General features: G+C 39.1%; 1 protein-coding gene and 1 pseudogene across 1 annotated transcript in view; both read left to right on the forward strand.

Moving 5' to 3' along the window:
* Positions 1-18,978, forward strand: part of PCDH15 (protocadherin related 15) — a 1,264,171-nt gene that overhangs the window by 1,165,819 nt on the left and 79,374 nt on the right. The window lies entirely within an intron of this gene.
* Positions 420-18,892, forward strand: LOC122709136 (annotated as a pseudogene).

The following is an 18,978-nucleotide window of genomic DNA, read 5'->3' on the forward strand; positions in this document are numbered from 1 at the left end:
AGACCCCCAAATTCCCCACCCTGATAATGCAAACAAACTAGTACAGAAACAAATTATAGATCCAATGTCATGTTAAGAGCAAGACTTGTGTATTTCTAGGTAAGATGCATTCTGGGCATTCTGATACAAAGTCTCTAAAGCTGGAGGAAATTTGGAATTCAATGGGACTAAAAAGCCTGGCTGGGGATGAGACTGGAGATGCAGCCCAGGACTAGGATATGGTATTTATCCTTGATGTATTTTGAAAGAAAGTCTTTGAATGGTTCTGTCTACAAGTGTGACATAATCCAATACAAAGGGATTATTTTGAATGCTGTGCAGGGTGAGGAGTGGGAAAAGGTACACAGTGTTTTAGATAAGAGTAGAAACCGAGCCCAATGCATCACTAGTCCAGGCAAGAGTTAGTAGTGGCTTAAACCATGGTGGTAGAATATGAAGATGATAAGAAGAAAATAAAAAGAAAGCCAAAAGGATTTGCTGATGTATTATATTAATATGTGGTGCATTAGAGAAAATAAAGGATGACTCAGAGGGTTTTGTTCTGAACAGGTCACCTTTACACAGTCCCCATTACTCCCTCAGGTACTGTGGTACAGAAATCGAGTTCATTCTTGGAAATTGTATGTTTCTGAGGCTTCTTCAGAAGTGAAGTGAAGTGAAAGCGGCTCAGTCGTGTCTGACTCTTTCCGACCCCATGGAATTCCACAGCCCATGGAATTCTCTAGGCCAGAATACTGGAGTGGGTAGCCTTTCCCTTCTCCAGGGGATCTTCCCAACGAGGGATCGAACCCAGGTCTCCCGCATTGCAGGCGGATTCTTTACCAGCTGAGCCACAAGGGAAGCCCCAAAGAAGGGAAGTGAAAAGTAACGGAGAAAAGGAAAGATATACCTATTTGAATGCAGAGTTCCGAAGAATAGCAAGGAGAGATAAGAAAGCCTTCCTCAGCGATCAATGCAAAGAAATAGAGGAAAACAATAGAATGGGAAAGACTAGAGATCTCTTCGAGAAAATTAGAGATACCAAGGGAAGAATTCATGCAGAGATGGGCTCCATAAAGGACAGATATGGTAAGGACCTAACAAAAGCAGAAGATATTAAGAAGAGGTGGCAAGAATACACAGAAGAACTGTACAAAAAAGATCTTCATGACCCAGATAATCACGATGGTGTGATCACTCACCTAGAGCCAGACATCCTGGAATGTGAAGTCAAGTGGGCCTTAGGAAGCATCACTACGAACAAATCTAGTGGAGGTGATGGAATTCCAGTTGAGCTATTTCAAATCCTAAAAGATGATGCTGTGAAAGTGCTGCACTCAATATGCCAGCAAATTTGGAAAACTCAGCAGTGGCCACAGGACTGGAAAAGGTCAGTTTTCATTCCAATCCCAAAGAATGCTCAAAAACCGAACAATTGCACTCATCTCACACACTAGTAAAGTAATGCTCAAAATTCTCCAAGCCAGGCTTCAGCAATATGTGAACTGTGAAGTTCTAGAAGTTCAAGCTGGTTTTAGAAAAGGCAGAGGAACCAGAGATCAAATTGCCAACATCTGCTGGATCACCAAAAAAGCAAGAGAGTTCCAGAAAAACATCTATTTCTGCTTTATTGACTATACCAAAGCCGTTCACTGTGTGGATCACAATAAACTGTGGCAAATTCTGAAAGAGATGGGCATAGCAGACCACCTGACCTGCCTCTTGAGAAACCTGTATGCAGGTCTGGAATCAACAGTTAGAACTGGACATGGAACAACAGACTGGTTCCAAATAGGAAAAGGAGTATGTCAAGGCTGTATATTGTCACCCTGCTTATTTAACTTATATGCAGAGTACATCATGAGAAACCCTGGGCTGGAGGAAGCACAAGCTGGAATCAAGATTGCCGGGAGAAATATCAATAACTTCAGATATGCAGATGACACCACCCTTATGGCAGAAAGTGAAGAAGAACTAAAGAGCCTCTTGATGAAATTGAAGAGGAGAGTGAAAAAGTTGGCTTAAAGCTCAACATTCAGAAAACTAAGATCATGGCATCTGGTCCCATCACTTCATGGGAAATAGATAGGGAAACAGTAAAACAGTGGCTGACTTTGTTTTGTTGGGCTCCAAAATCACTGCAGATGGTGACTGCAACCATGAAATTAAAAGACGCTTACTCCTTGGAAGGAAAGTTATGACCAAACTAGGCAGCATATTGAAAAGCAGAGACATTACTTTGTCAACAAAGGTCCATCTAGTCAAAGCTATGGTTTTGCCAGTGATCATGTATGGATGTGAGAATTGGACTATAAAGAAAGCTGAGTGCTGAGGAATTGATGCTTTTGAACTGTGGTGCTGGAGAAGACTCTTGAGAGTCCCTTGGACAGCAAGGAGATCCAACCAGTCCATCCTAAAGGAGATGAGTCCTGGGTGTTCATTGGAAGGACTGATGTTGAAGCTGAAACTCCAATCCTTTGGCCACCTGATGCGAAGAGCTGACTCATTTGAAAAGACCCTGATTCTGGGAAAGATTGAGGGCAGGAGGCAAAGGGGACGGCAGAGGATGAGATGGTTGGATGGCATCACCGACTCAATGGACATGGGTTTGGGTGGACTCTGGGAGTTGGTGATGGACAGGGAGGCCTGGCATGCTGCAGTTCACGGGGTCTCAAAGAGTCAGACACGACTGAGGGACTGAACTGAACTGAACTGAAACGGGGATGTAATTGATTGTTTCTTTAGGACTGCCAAGAATTCTGTAGGACATTCCTTTCTTCAATTGATCCGTGGATTATTCAGGTTAGGGAGAGGGGTACATTTTAGAAAACCAATTTCATGCAATACAATATGCTATGTAAGTGGGGATACACAGACAGAGATACAGAGAGAGATCTTGAGAAAGTGTACCAATATAGTGATGCAGGTGTATGTTGTGACAATCAATGCAGTCAAGAAGCACACATAGTGTGAATTTAAGGGAAGGAGGCATTTTCATTGGTGAAAGAACATAAAAGGTTTCCTGGGACATGAAGAACTTGAGGGTCACTGGGGACTCCCAGGTGGTGTAGTGGTAAAGAATCTGCCTGTCAATGCAGGAGACACAAGTTTGATCAATCCCTGGATTGGGAAGATCCCCTAGAGAAGGAAATGATGAACCATTCCACTATTCTTGCCTGGAAAATTCCATTGACAGAGGAGCCTGGTGGGCTACAGTCCATGGGGTTGCACAGAGTTGGACAGGACTGAACACACACAAATACAGAGTCATTGGACTTTCTCAAAGTGAAATAAATGAGTAGGATAGTCTAAGCAGAAGAAACACAAAGCCAAACCCAGACGAAACAAAGTACAGAGTGTGTTAGTGGAACAGTGATAGGAGGACGGGACCTTAGGAAGTGATGAGGGTAATAAATCTTCAGTGGTGAACATTTGCAGATGCTGCCTTTAGCCTTGAACACTGGAAGTTTCTCCTTTCTAAATTTAATCGGAATGAAAGTAAGTTGAGTAGTTCTCAATTCATACTTAGAGCAGCAGAAAAATGTTATTAGAAATAACCCTGGATCAGGGCCAGCCAAGCCCTGATCTTGGCAGAAATATGATTTAAAAATATAGGGAAGCAGCCTATGATTGTGAAAAATATTTCTTGCCACTTATTGTATAATATTTGGTAATGTTAGATGTATGTACCATACATGCAACTTAATTTACTTTAGTTGCTCATGAAATGCCTAAAGATAAATAATAAATTTTAAAAGTTATATTATGTATAGGAAGAGAAAGAAGAACCATATTGCAGACTGACTAAAAAATATGACTGAAATATCAAGCCTAAACTATACTTACTAATTTCAAATATGGACAAAGGATTAAAGACATTACTAAAAATATGTTAGGAGAAAGGCAACACAGTGAGAATATTATTAAAATTAATTATCAAATATAGGTGATATAAGAAAGAAAATTGTATATGTAGATATATGTGTGCTCTGAAATGTCATATCTAATTTGCTTACAGACAAATTATTTAAATTTCTTTTTAGGAAATATACACCGTGTACCTGGTGTGTGCTGGAAATACAGAGGCGGGCAAAACAGACTGTCCCTCTGACCTTATAGAGTTAACATTCTAATAAATCAGACCAAAAAAGCAAGTAATTATTAAAGGTTTTATTTATGAACACATGTAGACATTTGGACTCTGGCTCAAAAATTCAAATGTTCACAACATGTTAAAGTAACTCTTGGGTTATGTCAAAGGACACAGAGCAAAAGAATCAATTAGGGACTATTTGCTACATTACTATAGTTTAATGATGGTATCTCTTATCACAATTGATTGTACCAAATTGATTTTCATTGATCACACCAATTTTAATTGCAGGGAGATGGAGAAGGAGAAGGAAATCAAATTGTATTTTTTCTCTTCAGTCTTTAATATAAGAATTAATGTGCATTAAATGTATCATCCATATACCCAAGAGAATTAAATCAGGAACTCAAATAGGAATTTGTACATCAATGTTCATAGCAGCATTATTCACAATAACTTAAAGGTAGAAACAATCTATATAGTGGGTATTAATGGTTAAGTGGATAAACAAAAAGTGGTATGTTGGAAAATTATCTGTCTTAAAAAAAGAAGGAAATTATAGCACATGCCACACCTTGAAGATGTTATGTTAAGTGAAATAAGCCCAATACAGAATAAAAGTTACTATAAAATTTCAGTTGTATTAGGCTCCTGGAGTTCATAAAAAAGGAAAATAGAGTGGTGGTTGCCAGACTTTATGGGAAGGGGATACTAGAGACTTATTGTTTAGTGATTACAGAGTTTCGATTCAAGAAGATGAAAAAGTTCTAGACATGAGTAGTGGTGATGGTAGCAGAACAATGTAAATGTATTTAATGTTATTGGATTTTACACTAAAAAATGCTTAAAATCATAAATTGTATGTGATGTATATTTTATCACAGTAAAAGAAAATCTTAAAACTGGGGCAGGGTTCATCACCAATATTAACAGAATATGAAAACTTTTATTTTCAAAGCTACTACCCTTCCTTGATATCCATTCCTCTTATGTTGATCTAAATGTAAATCTCAAATATAAATTTAGAAAAAAATCGGTGTTAGTATATTCATTTTTCTTGACTATGAACTGTGGTTTTTAAAAATATTTTATTCCCCACACATCATCAGTGATCATCAGTATCAGCTACAATCGTTTGGCAGGGATGCTCACTGTGGGTCTATATCACCCCTTCTCAGTCTTCAAAGACAGCATGTCAGAATTTACTTTATCTTATATGTTTAAAGAGACCCCAGAAAATTCTGATCCACCAGTTCCTTCTCCAGGGGATCTTCACAACCCAGGGATTGAACCCGTGTTTCTCCTGCATTGGTAGGCAGACTCTTTACCACTGAGCCACCAGGAAACCCACAGCTGTGATTAGAGAATGCAGATTTCCTTAATGGCAGAAAGTATAGAAATATGCAAGATCAGCAATGCAGAGAGCAATATAATTTGTTTCTAGACAAAGATAAGGGTCTCTGAGGGATCCTGGTCCCTAGGCCTCTGCCTGCTCATAGGGATATGACAGAAAACAACTCCAGCATACCCAGGAGGGTTTGGTGTGTATTACCCCAGTGTAGCATCTTTTACTGGCTTACATCAAAAATAGTACTAACAATAAACCATTACCCCATGCTTATACTATGCTGAGCACTCTAGACACTTGTCAGAAATTAACTCAGGTATTCCCCTCAGAAAGCTCATGAGGTAGCTATTATTCTTTTCAATTTAAAGAGAAGACTACGGACCCACAGACATAATATGTAACCAGCCCAACATGTGCAGCTAGTGAAGCCAGTCTGGCCTAGAGACAGTACTCTGTCACTTTCTGGGTAGAAGTACTTGGACTGGACTCAGATCACTTGGATTCAGTCCCAGATCTGCCCTTAACTCTATGGAACATCGCATTTCATCACTTCACTTCCAGCCATGGTTGTCTTCTCTTATGCAAATTCTGCTTTAGTACTAGGTGCCCTTAAACATCTTTAACTGATTTCGATGCTTTGTATGTTATTTACTTAGCAAAACAATGGCACAGGGAAAAAAAATAGCCAAGTACTTTAAGAGAATTGTAATATTTGAGAACTACATTTTAAAGGTCAAATAGTCTAGATTACTTAATTCTGAAATCCAAAGAAACATTTATATCTTACGAAGCTGATCAAATATTTTATGACAATTTTATCCCTAGTTGCTCTCTATAATAGAGATGTAAACAAGTACCAGTCCAAATTAAGGTCCCATGAAATAGAATTTGGATTCCCCTTTTGCCCGCACTGGGAAACCCAGCATTATACAAACACTATTCATTGTCTCAAGAGAGTGGTATTTCTTAGGAGATCTTAACTAACCATTGGTTTCCTTCATGATTACCATGCCTTCTGACCTTCTATGGTTTGATCCTAGAACAAAGTAAATGCACATAGGTGCCTGAAAACTCATTTCCTTCTATATATATTAATATACATAATTATATATTTACATAATTTTGACATTATATTGTTATCCTATATCTATGTGCTTGTTTTCTCTCCTAGAATTCAAATTTTATCTAAGCAGGTATCATGCTTTCTCACAAACTTAATGACATTATAGAAACATTGTGCTTAATGTCTTAAATTGTTTGAAATTGTATTTATTTTTACATGTATATATGCTTTTTAACATGTTTAATCAAGACTTTCTATGTAATACTTGAATGCATTATTTATTTTCAGATAAGAAAAATATACTTTAAACTCTTCTGGGCTTGATTACAGCCCTGAGAGTGACATAACATATCATTTCTCTGGTAATTTCCCTTCTTGCCAAAATTGGAGCTTAGATTTGGTGATATCTGTATGAACACTATGTGTCTGTCATAGTTTTTCATTGATTTAACTGCTCTGGAGAAACCAAATATCAAGACAATTATTTTTTTCCTATTTTTGCCTAACAGGCGTATATGATAATGGATTACAGTTCAGTTAATAATGTTTTCCTGTTGATTTATCAGCTACAGTCTCAAAGTTAAACGTTGGGTTCATCATTAGCAATTTTAGAAGATAAATATAATACAAATGTGGCAAGCTAATGTTATCTGTGATTTTCTTGAGCTATTTCACTTTTATTTTTGGTCATCTTTCCCTTTAACTGTTTTTATATTGTTGTATCTTATGTATAAGTAGAAAAGATCTTATGTCTATATTGGAATTCTGTGGGGTACATGCAAACTAACTACTCTGTTTCTAAGAGTCTATACATTGGAAACCTGCTTTTTCCCCCTGTACAAGTTGAAAGATATGAATGAAATACTATCACCAGTTTCTGATGTATAACATTTGTGCCCTTTGGTCTGGACAAGTACAAAATTATAGTTTTGCTGCTAGTAATATAAATGAACAGGGCCACATTGATCTTTGTAGCCACAAATGGATTGTCCAGATAAAATAATTCTGTATTAAAATATATATTTTATTCTTTTCCTCTTTCCCTTCTCTTCAAACAACAACAACAACAACAAGAACAAAAAGTCTTTTTATTGTCCAGAAGAGAGATCTAAAGACATCTTATTCACATAATAATAACTCAATTTACACTTGTTGGTTTAAATTTAGCTTAATTAAAAATTGACTTTTTATTGCTTAAAATAGGAATGGGACCATTTTTTTCAGGTTATAAATGTTTTAAGAATGAGAAAAGTTTGAGTCCTTAAAAGTAGAGTAAAATAGCTCTCATAACTGGAAATTTCCTTAAAATAAAAAGTTTGAAGTCTTTTTATGTGTTGTAAAAGGCATGTATATGAAGAAAAATTGTGTATTTGGTGAATTGCCAGGCCATTTTGCCTTTTCTAAATTAGCTGGTGGCCTATCTGTTTCAAAGTCTGATCACACTTTAGTGAGATTAGAAATGTATTTCAGATGATTAAATGTCCAACAACCCAAGATATGGGTGCGGAATATTATCTTTTGAATCAAGCTTGCATTTTTTCATAGGAAATTGTATATGATGGTTATATATACATCCCTATATTATGTTTCAAGTACCATATCTTCCACCACCTGGTAGGAATACTGACACTCAATCAGAATTCTCCTGAAAGTGAGGACTGCATTGCAAATATAATTCCAATGATAATTCAGACAAATAAGTGTTACTTTTGTCATATTTTCCTGGAAAATTTTAAACCTCCATTTGATTTTGTGCTGTACTGACCTGATACAGCTGACCTGTAAAACCAATCTTAGCAAAAAATGATAAAAATGAGCTTTAAAAAATGTTTTTATTCATACTTCTCTAAATACACTTTAATTTTGAATTACCTACTAGTACTGTCAATAAGAAGGGTAAAGTACTAGATCTCCATAAAACGTATTATGAAGAAAATTTATTTTCAAATAAGTCACAAAGAACGGATGACTCTCCCTAATAATTCTGATGAATTTACATTAATGAAAACCAGCAGGCCTGGAGCAAGACTATGGACATAAAGAGAATATAGTTTACATTGGTTAGTATATAAATCACTATATATCTGAGAATTACAGAGAGACTTTTCAATTTTTTTTTCAAAGGCAGATCCAAAAATGTTTGGCTTAACAAAAATAAATCCTAATAAATAGGAATAATATGACTATATTCTCATCAAGTAAACCCTGAAAATGTATGTGGTTACTACATTAATTTTTTTGTTTACAACTGTTTTTTATGGTGCCTCATTTTATTCATTCCCAGTATTCTGCCCTCCTGGCCCCACCCTCGGCAGTCATGGCCTCTTAAAATCCCAGTAATCCAATCAATGAGATTCAAAATAATTTGAAAGACTTTATTATCACCTGAAGCCAATAGTCCCTAAAATATGCTACAGTTTAGTTTCAGTTCAGTCGCTCAGTCTTGTCCGACTGTTTGTGACCCCATGAATCACAGCAGGCCAGGCCTCCCTGTCCATCACCAACTCCCGGAGTTTACTCAAACTCATGTCCATCGAGTCAGTGATGCCATCCAACCATCTCGTCCTCTGTCATCCCCTTCTCCTCCTGTCCCCTATCCCTCCCAGCATCAGGGTCTTTTGCAATGAGTCAACTCTTCACATGAGGTAGAAAAAGTATTGGAGTTTCAGCTTCAGCATCACCTTCCAATAAACACCCAGGACTCATCTCCTTTAGGATGGACTGATTGGATCTACTTGCAGTCTAAGGGACTCTAAAGAGTCTTCTCCAACACCACAGTTCAAAAGCATCAATTCTTCAGCACTCAGCTTTCTTCACAGTCCAACTCTCACATCCATACATGACTACTGGAAAACCATAGCCTTGACTAGATGGACCTTTGTTGGCAAAGTAATGTCTCTGCTTTTTAATATGCCATCTAGGGTGGTCATAACTTTCTTTCCAAGGAGTAAGCATCTTTTAATTTCGTGGCTGCAATCACCATCTGCAGTGATTTTGGAGCCCCCAAAATTAAAATCTGACACTGTTTCCACTGTTTCCCCATCTATTTCCCATGAAGTGATGGGACCAGATGCCATGATTTTAGTTTTCTGAATGTTGAGCTTTAAGCCAACTTTTTCACTCTCCTCTTTCACTTTCATAACAGGCTTTTACAAGTCAATATCAAATGGATGAGTGAAAGCAAAACAAAGAGCTCAAGATAAAAATGATAGGAATCAGACTGGAATAGACAATGAATAAAGACCCACTCCATCCAGTACTCTTGCCAGCGAAGTCCCATGGATGGAGGAGCCTGGTAGGCTACAGTCCATAGGGTCACACAGAGTCGGACACGACTGACGTGACTTAGCAGTAGCAGCAAAGACACGAAAATCGGCAAAAATTGTATAAAGAGGCATCTGATTTTATTAACTACTAGGGAATTATAAAATAAACAATATGAAGTCACCACATGCTCATTATGATAGCTAAAATAAAAAAGACAAAACCAAATTTCAAAACATCTAGAATTCTCAAATATTGCTGATGATATATAAGTTAATACAGTATTTTGGAAAATGGTTTGACATCATTTACCCTGGCAGCTGAGATGGTAAAGAATTTACCTGCAGTGCAGGAGCCACAGGAGAAACAGTTTCGATCCTTGGGTTGGGACGACCACCTGGAGAGGTATATGGCCACCCACTCCAGTATCTTTGCCTGGAGAATTCCATGTATAGAGGAGCCTAGCAGGCTAAAGTCTGTGGGGTCGCAGAGTCAGACAAGACTGAGTGACTTTCACTTCACTTCACTTCCCTAAGTGTGAACATAGATATATCCCCTATTCATTATTTCTACTCCTAATGTTTTGCCTTAGGAGTAAAACTGCATACAGATGTTCATAAGAGATATGTACAAAAATCCACTATTTATAGATATGTTAATTATTTGCAGTATCAAAAATCTGCAAACCATTTCAATGTCCAGCAACAGTACAAACATTAATACATGTGAGCAAATGAAGTCATACAAAAAAAAAAAAAAAACCACACAGTATTTCTTTAAGTCCATTTATATAATCTCCAAAAATAGGAAAAACTAATCAGAACAGTTATTATTCTTGGCAGGGGGGTAGGAGGTAGGGGGGCACGGGGCTGATAAAGCTCTATTTCTTGATCTCGATTCTGATTCTATCTAGATATGTAATTTAAAAAATAAAGTGTTAAATGCTTAAAAGCTCCAAATTCATAAAAGCAAAAAAGGAGAAAGTTATTTGTCTTTCTGGTAATTCAAGCTATTTTTCTTGGAAGATACAAATAATTCTGGCCAAAGTGGAGGACCTCATATTTTTCTCTGTGTAGTTAATAATAAGGAATTACCTAACTTTATTTCTTAGTGAAACAAAGCCATGTAGTTTTCTTATGATTTTTAGCAGGAAAGCTTATTTTGGGAAGATGGGACACCATGTTATTGATGGCTTTGAGGAATGCCAGTAATCAAACATGGTAGGTTGAATCTCAAAGATGGGATTAGTGAAGACAATGCAAGTTGGTTTGAAAAATAGCATGAGATTATCTGGTTCTTGGTTTCAGAATTCAAAATTGTAAGACAGAGAGATAAAATTTGGACCTTAGAATTGTGTAATCACATTTACAGGCAAGAAACAGACTGCTAAGCCCTTGCAAAACACATGAGCACAGGCAAAAGCCTTGCTGATGATAGCTTATGGTGAACTATGTTGGATTTGTGATCTCTGAAGAAGATTTAGCTTCAAGACCAGGAACCAGGCTTGATCACTCAAGAGTTTTTGTGTAGCAGAGTTTTATTAAAGTAAGAAACGGGACAGAGAAAACTTCTGATATAGACATCAGAAGGGGGACAGAGAATGCCTTCCTTGCTAGTGTTAGCAAGGGAGTTATATACTTTAACTAGTTATTACAATAAATCAAAAGAATGTCTCAAGGTTGTAAAGATCTTACTAAATCCACTCCCATAATTTACTTTTTAAGATAACAGGATTAGCCAGAAGGTTTTCACCAGGCTTCCATGGTGGTTCAGAAGGTAAAGCATCTGCCTGCAATGCAGGAGACCTGGGTTCAGTCCCTGGGTGAGTAAGATCCCCTGGAGAAGGAAATGGCAACCCATTCTAGTACTCTCGCCTGGAAAATTCCATGGATGGAGGAGCCTGGTAGGCTACAGCCCATGGTGTTGCAAAGAGTCAGACACAACTGAGTGACTTCACTTTCAGGAAGGATAAACTGTCCTCAAGCAGGATACATTGTTGTTACATAATCCCTAGTACAGAGTTTAAACTGAGTTGTTTGTTGTGTAATCATCAGTTCCTGGCTTAAAGAAAAAAATGTTTTATGTGACTAAAACTAAGGAAGGTAGAGGAAAAAAAAGACGTTTGTCCTTTCCTCCTCCTTGAGAATTCCAGGCCCGTATCTCTGCTTCGAGAGTCCCAGATCCCTATCTCCTCCTCAGGGACCCCGGACTTCTTATCAACCTGCCTAGAGATTGACTCTCTCATTTCCCTCTTTTCTTTTAGGAGAATTGTGTTTCCAAGGGAAAGGGGTGTCAATTTAGCTCCATAACTACTTCCTGTTGTTGAGGGGTGTGGTCCCTAAATTGTTGACGCAACATATTCTCCTAACCCTCATATTGAGGGTCTCTGATCCAAGTAACAGTTGGAGGAGGTTGTGGCACTCTTAGGAGCCTGGACAACCATTTGTAACTTCAACCTTTCAGACGGTTAGAAACAAACCCCATTAAACAGTTACAGATGTAAGGCAAAATAGTCATTAAACCAAGTTAAAATCAAAATTAAAAGTCACATTATGTCCATAGTTACATCAGTCCACCTTAAGATTGTTAGATGTCATCACAGAGTTGAAGAAAGTCCTTTCCTTAAAGTGGGGAAACCCACCATGGGAAGTCTTCAGTTGATGAGGAGGGGAGTGCTCCTCAGACCCAGTAATTAGACCAGCTGTGGAATGAGGCATAGAAATATGTCCAGGACAGGAAGGCATTGTCTTGAGGATCAAATGGCAGACTCAGGACTTTTGGAGTCAGCAGAAGCAAACCCACATAGATTCTCAGGCCCATCTCAGTTCCTGGTTCAAACACTGGCTTGTTTGACTCAAAGGCTGGGTAAGAAGTTAATCTCCTGGTAATGTCTGTTGAAAAGCTAAAAGCTGAGTCACATACTTAACTTTAAGGTGTCAGGATCTATGACAATATCTGTGCACAAAAACAGTCTGTCAGAGAGACAGTCCCTTCTTCTAGGGGCAGTTTGAGCCCTCATTAAAGCTATAGGTAGAATGTAAACCAACTATTTTGTGTTTCCTGAGTTAGCTTACATGGGTGTCTTTAAATAATGCCATTAGCCTTTTCAACTTTTTCTGAAGATTGGGATCTCCAGGAACAGTGTAAGTGATATTCTCTTCCTAGAACTTTTGACACCCTTGAGTTACAGCAGCTTTAAATGTGGAGCATTGTTGCTCTGAACTTTATAGAGTTGAAGACCTCACTTACATCATAAGAAGTCAGTACAGTAAGATTTTGCTCATTCATTAACCTCCAGCTTTAGTGAATACTGCTTTTGATGTGAAAATAGGTGAGGGTCATTGAGCTTGATAAAGATATGAACAGCATTTTGTGCTCAACCCAAAGTTTTTCCATCAGTCCACATTCTAGGATTTACAGTTTGTTCCAGTAAAAAGTGAGTTCCATATTTGTGAAAATAGAGGCCTGGACCTTGTTCAGTATATCCCTCCCCAGAAAGGGTGAGGGAGACTCTGGCGTGATTAGAAACTCATGAGAAAACAGCACAGAGTCCCAGTTGTAGCTTAAATGATGACTGATATAATAATCTTTGGCTCATCCAAACAGCCACGGTATGGTAGTAGGTTGGAGGAAAGGAGACCAGGGGCTTTAGGGAGCAGGGAGAAATGTGCCCCAGTGTCCGAAAGAAATCCACAGTTATTAATACCTGGATTTCCTCAGGTGTAATTAGGACAGGAGCTTGTGTGGGGACCCCTGGGCACCTCCAGCCCTGATTGTCTTGAGAATCTGACTCCTGGGGCCTACACCTCAGAGGGCAGTCACTTCTCCAGTTAAGATCCTTTGCAGACTGGACCTGGAGCTGGGGTCAGCTTTGATGCCTGAGGGCAATCCCACTTGAGATGCCCCTCCTTTCCACAGAAATAACAAGTCCATCTCTTTTCACCTAGGTTCCTCTGGGCATTTTTCTCAGGCTGTTTCAGAGCAGGTCTAACAGCCATTGTTGGGGCTTCAGTCTTTTACTTGGTTCTTTTTTCCTGTTATTTTCCTCCTCATATTCTCTACCATAATATACCATCTAAGCCAGTTGCAACAGATTATCTAAAGACTGGTTTGGTCCATACATCTGTTTTTGTAACTTAGAGCAGATATCTGGAGTTAACTAAGTGAGAAATCTTTTAAGATCATTTCTCCCTCTGTAATTTTGAGATCAATGTCAGTAAACTTGTGAAGAGCCTCCTGTAGTCTATACTAGGAGTTTATCAGGAGTTTCCTTCTCTCCCTGTTCTATGTCAGCCAGCTTAGCATAAAGTCTTAGCACGTGCTCACTTGAGTCCTACAAGAATAAATCCAGCAAAGTAGCTCTGTTATGGGAACTGTTTGACTCCCAGTAGGAAGGAGGGCTATTTCATGTTCCCTCTTTCCCCTTGTCTCACATTCAAGCCATTCATCTCCAAAAGTAGTAGCCTCCCCCAAAACTCAAGTTTTTGAGTCAGGAATCAGTGTCTGTCCCAAGACACGCGTTATATCTCTCCAAGTAAGTTCATAAAGTAAAGTTAATCCCGTAAAGGCTTCTATGTACTTTTTGGATCCTCTCAATAGTATCGATCACAATTGGTACTGTTTGAATTTTTACCGAAACTGAGGCAACCCCTCCTGAAAGGGTGGCCTGATTCTCAGACTGTTCAATTGGGAGCCCCTGATACAGGGGCAAAGTAAGAAAACAGGAGGCAACTGAAGATTTCACACCCAAATCTGCACCCTTAGGACACAAGCCTGGCATGTGTTGCAGAGAGCAAAAGAGCAACACATCTGTCACTTCTACCCATTTCTCTTGTTTTCTATGGAAGCAGTCTAGTTGTAAAACAGTATTGTAATTGAGAGACTTCAACTGGCCAGCATTGCCCGTCTTCCAAAGGATACTGTGGTCATTCAGTATCACAGAAGAAGATCAGGTATGCCTTTTTAAACTCTGGGGATCAAACTTGTCCCAGCTGTTTTTTAAAATACATTTTAAAGGAGTGGTTTTAGAACTGCTAGCTCCTATCTGTAACAGAGAAAAAAGCGGCATCCACACTCTTGGCTTCTTTCCACCAGAGGCGTCCCTCCCTGCTCTAGATGGGGGTATAGATAGACCTTCCACTGAAGCTTTCCTTCCCTGGTCAGACTTAGTCTGTCCCTTACTGACGCAGGCACCTTACTCGTTCCTTCCAGCTCTACCAACGAGATGGGGTGGAGATGCACCAGGGGTAGATAGACCTGATGGCATCCCAGACTGATTTCTAGTTTCTTACCACCAAGATCTTTGTTTGATTTGCCAGAGTAGTTTCCCAAGCTATGACTACTAAGAGAAGCATCCATCTTACAAGTGCCCATGCACATTCCTGAGTACAGTCCTGACTGCAGCAGAAATGGTGAGTCATAAAGGGATGAACAACAACCAAGATGTTGAGTGTCACCACACCAGGATAGCAAAAGAGGTGGTGGAGGGTTGGCCAGCGAGGAAAAAGTGATTTTTGTCCTCAGGCTACTAGGGCCAATCCTTCCAGTTCATTTCCACAGATTATACAGAAAGAAATATCTAAGGAAGTGAGACAAAAGTCATGAGAGAGCCTCCTCTGGTCCACTAAGAGCTAGCGCTATCAAGGGAAGAAACCCATTGCATTTCCAATGTGACCAGATCCTGCAGTTCCCGATCTATGTCCTCAAAAACCTCATGGTCACCAGCAGTACTTCTGTCCACATAGATGGGAGACACAGCTGTGACAAAGACTCACTTTCAGGTCGCTGGTCCCTGAGGCAGGCAGCCAAGAGAGTGATCTAGCCTGAGAGACGTTCCTGGAGCTAGAGTTCCGCCTAGTTCCCGAACATGCTACTGGAGTAGAGTTCCACCTCGTTCCGTACATGCCCCTAGTAACTTTCTAGCAAGGCTTGCCTAGTCTAGCGAGGCTAAGCGCTTCCATACATGGGAACTAAGTAAAAGTACACAATAATAGCATAGATCACAAGTCCCTTGAAAGTGTATGATCCGACAGGTTAAGTTAGTAGCTCTAGTTCCCCACACAATTATGAAATGGTCAAAGAGACCAGGAAAAGGTGACTGAGAAAGGCAAGTTCAGTCCACATGCTTCTCCCATTTCTGGCTGCTCCCCTCGCAGGGACGTTGGTGTCTCTTGGCACTGACAGGTTGGTTAAAACTCCAATAAGGCTTCCCTTTTGGGGGCTGCCTTCAGTCATTGCGAGGCACCGCAAAACCACAGAGCAGATCTCATCACTTGCTTGCACAGGGCATGTTCATTCATTCACACAAGCACACCATAGAGTTGGTAAGGTAAAGCAGAAAACGTGTATACTGAGAAAGCAGAGAGGCTAGAGCTCTGGATGTTCTTACCTTGTCCTGAAGATCCCGGATGAGCCCCCAAGATGATAGCTTACTGTGAACGATGTCGGATTTGTGATCTCTGAAAAAGAAGATTTAGCTTCAGGACCAGGGACCAGGCTTGATCACTCAAGAGCTTTTGTGTAGCAGAGTTTTATTAAAGTAAGAAAAGGGACAGAGAAAGCTTCTGACATAGACATCAGAAGGGGGACAGAGAATGCCCCCCTTGCTAGTGTTAGCAAGCGAGTTATATACTTTAGTTGTTACAATAAATCAAAAGAATGTCTCAAGGTTGTCAAGATCTTACTAGAACCACTCCCATAATTTACATTTTAAGATAATAGGATTAGACAGAAAGTTTTCAGGAAGGAGAAACTGTCCTCAAGCAGGATACATTGTTTTTATATAATCCCTAGTACAGAGTTGTTTAAACTGAGTTGTTTGTTTGTTGTGTAATCATCAGTTCTGAGCTTAAACAAAAAATGTTTTATGTAACTAAGACTAAGGAATGTAGAGGAAAAAAAAAAGATATTTGTCCTTTCCTCCCCCTTGAGAATTCCAGACCCCTATCTCCACTTCCAGAGTCTCAGGCCACTATCTTCTCCTAGGGGACACTGGACTTCTTATCAACCTGCCTAGGAATTGACTCTCACTGCTGTGTTATGATATAGGGTACTGATCAGGAATCCAAGCTGGTAGGAAGAATAAGTGAGAGGAAACAGACTGAAGTCTTAGATGAACCAGGTGAAGGAAGGATTTAGGTGCTTAACAGAGAAGAAACATCACTGGAAAAACAGTATGCTCTCCAGGCCTAGAAAGCCCCAGAGGTGAGCTCAGAACACACTGACTGCAGAGTTCAGTAACTAACTCTGAATGGGGCAAGGCCAGGCGATACTGAGACAACTGCTTTTGAGGGAGGGATTTTTTGTGAGTTTACTATTCCTGGTTAGAGCTAAAATTAGAGGGTGGGATGAGACTGAGACCAAAAGTACAAAATAGAAAAAGAAAAAAATCACATCTGTAGGCAGGAAATGAACAGAATAGAAATACCTCTGCTCCTTCTATGATAGCAGAAATGACTAAGGGAACTAGGGAACTTTTCATTTGAGTTGATACTGATTAAAGTTTAATCAAATATTATGAATATGAATTTCATAAATCCCAAGATTATGAAATTCCATGTAAATGAATAAGAAAGAAAAGTCATAAACATAAAGTTTCAATATTGAAATCTATATATTTATCAAAAACATAATGAAGAAAGCAACCTGGATTTATGAGGATTTGTAAGCATCACATCTCACTAGCGGTAAAGAACCTGCTTGCCACTAGATACAAGTTCAATACCTGGAGGAAGGTATGGCAACCTACTCCAGTATTCTTGCCTGGAGAATCCCATGGACAGAGGGCCTGGTGGGCTACAGTCCATGGAGTCGCAAACAGTGGAACACAACTGAGCAACTGAGCACACATTATCTTCACACTGCATTATGAAGCATTTTTGTGTGTATTTTGTCAGTAATTGTCAGTGGCTTAATACTTCCCCTTCAGGAAGCCATAGCAAATTTAAGAGAAAAAACAAAAAACAAAAAACTATATATATACAGATGTGAAGTCTGAGAAACAAAGCCTACAGCATAGCTAGGAGAAATTTCAGCCATCAGGTAGTACCAGTATCAGCTTATCCAGCGAAGAGTTTCTAAAAAGATCTTTTACCCCCTTTTTTTCCCATGGAAATTAAACGAGCAAATTTTGATTTCCTGCTCTACAACCAGTATCTAGGTCACCATAGAGACTGGACAGAAGTTGATGAGAGATACTAGAGTTTTTGAATTTGGTAGACCAGAAGTGCTAAAATTCTATTCAGATATTGCCATACCAATTCTGAAAGACCACCAGATTCTATTCTAAGTTCAAGTATGTGGTATAAACCCAGTGGACACATATATTCACTCTGGTACTTAGAGTAGAAAACCATTTCTACCCTATAATCCTGGCTTAGATGTGGCTAGAATAATAGAAGCTGTTGGAGAGACTACATTTGCTTTCAAGAAAGGTGACAGAATGTTCACTACCAGTATGATCTCTGGGGACTCTGCAGATTATGCTCTGGCAGCAGATCACACTGTTTACGAACTGCCAGAAAAATGAGTTTTAAACAAGGAGCTGCCATTGGTAGCCCATATTTTGTTGCTTTTTTTGAGCTCTGCTCCTCAGTGCCCATGTGCAAGCTAGAGAAAGTGTTCTGGTTCATGGGGCTAGTGGAGGAGTTGGAATAGCAGCATGCCAAACAGTTAGAGCTAATGGCTTAAAGGTTTGGGGCACAGCTGGTACTGAAGAAGGACAAAGATTGTTTTGCAAAATAGAACCCACAAAGTATTTAGTCACAAAGAAGCTAACTATATTGATAAAATTAAGAAATCTGTTGGTGAAAAAGAAATTGATATGATTACTGAAATGTTAGCTAATGTGAATCGGAGCTATAATTTGAATCTTTTGTCACATGGAGGATGAGTAACAGTTGTTGGCAGCATTGAAATAAACCCACAGGACACCAGGAGAAAGGAATCTATTAATAGCATAATAGGAGTTGCTCCCTATTCAAGGAGGAATTTCAGCGGTTTGTAGCAGCCTTTCAAACCAGAATGGAAATTGGTTGGTTGTGACCAGTAATAGGTCCCCAGTATTCATTGGAGAAGATGGCCCAGGTTCATGAATATATCATTCTTCAGTGGTGCTACTGGGAAAATGATTCTTCTCTTTAAATAATCAATCCTTTTATACATTTCCTATGTAATTAGAGGTATCTTGAGTGAGTGAGTGAAAATCGCTTAGTCATGTCTGACTCTTTGCGA

This window comes from Cervus elaphus, chromosome 15 (genome assembly GCF_910594005.1).
Source record: "Cervus elaphus chromosome 15, mCerEla1.1, whole genome shotgun sequence".
In the NCBI taxonomy this organism is placed as follows: Eukaryota; Metazoa; Chordata; class Mammalia; order Artiodactyla; family Cervidae; genus Cervus; species Cervus elaphus.